The sequence below is a fragment of the Panthera pardus genome, unplaced genomic scaffold, assembly GCF_024362965.1.
Source record: "Panthera pardus isolate Hobbes unplaced genomic scaffold, ASM2436296v1 HiC_scaffold_18, whole genome shotgun sequence".
NCBI classification, from domain to species: Eukaryota; Metazoa; Chordata; class Mammalia; order Carnivora; family Felidae; genus Panthera; species Panthera pardus.
In genome coordinates, this window is record NW_026526743.1 from 19,308,574 (window position 1) to 19,309,561 (window position 988).

At 46.6% G+C, this 988-nt stretch overlaps 1 pseudogene; it reads right to left on the reverse strand.

Annotated features, from left to right (window-relative positions):
- Nucleotides 1-392: 392 nt before the first annotated feature.
- Nucleotides 393-749, reverse strand: LOC109251544 (60S ribosomal protein L37a-like; annotated as a pseudogene).
- Nucleotides 750-988: the final 239 nt, after the last annotated feature.

Sequence of the window (988 nt, forward strand, 5' to 3'; positions counted from 1 at the left end):
CTCTCTGGTAGGGCTGGATATTGAAGGTCACACACCCAGGGAGTCAGCCATGCCTATGTAATGAACCTCCAATAAAAACCTTGGGTACCAAGCCTTGAATGAGTTTCCCAGGCGATACTCTGTGTGAGTTGTCACATATCGTTGCTGGGGAATTAAATGCTGTCCACGTGACTCCAGTGGAAGAGGGCAACTGGAAACCGGGATCTCTTCTGCACTCTGCTTCATGCATCTTTTTCCACTGCTAATTTTAATCTGTATCCTTTAACTGTAATACACTCTAGCCATGATTATAGTGGCTTTGCTGAATTACAGGAGTCCTTCTAGCAAATTATTAGGCCTGAGGGTGGTCTTGGGGACCCCTGCACACAGCTGCATGACAAATTACCACGAATTTATTTATCCTTATTATTTTTTATTACATCAATTAACCCATGTATTATAGGCCAGCAACGTTTCAAGCCGTGGAGCTTCCACTGGTCTTTCAACTCCTTCAGTCTTCTGATGGCAGACTTTACTGTGACAGCAGAAGTGGTGCTGTGGGTCCAGGCACAACTTGCTACAGTTTTCATGCAGGAACCACAATGCCAGATCCCCACAGCTCACGTTTTCATCTCCCTTTTGTCCCAGAAGGAGCAAGTATACTTGGTGTGCTGGCTTACTTCAATCTTCTTCACCATTTTCCTGAGGGAGGCACCATAATGGGTCCCATATTTACCAATGATTCCAACCTTCTAGGGGTATTTAGCCATGTCGCTGCAAACTAGGTCTGCACCCAGAGAGCCAAGTTACCACAAACTGAGTGACTTAAAAGAAAACACACTTGTTTTCTCACGAGAATCACGGAATTGGCTGGCCTGTGTTCTTGTCTGGAAGTTCAGCCGGGGAAGAATCTACTCCTGAGTTCACACAGGTTGTTGGCAGAACTCCTTTCCTTGTGGCTGTAGGGCTGAGGGCCACAGCTTCTGGCAGGCTGTTGACTGCCTTCAGG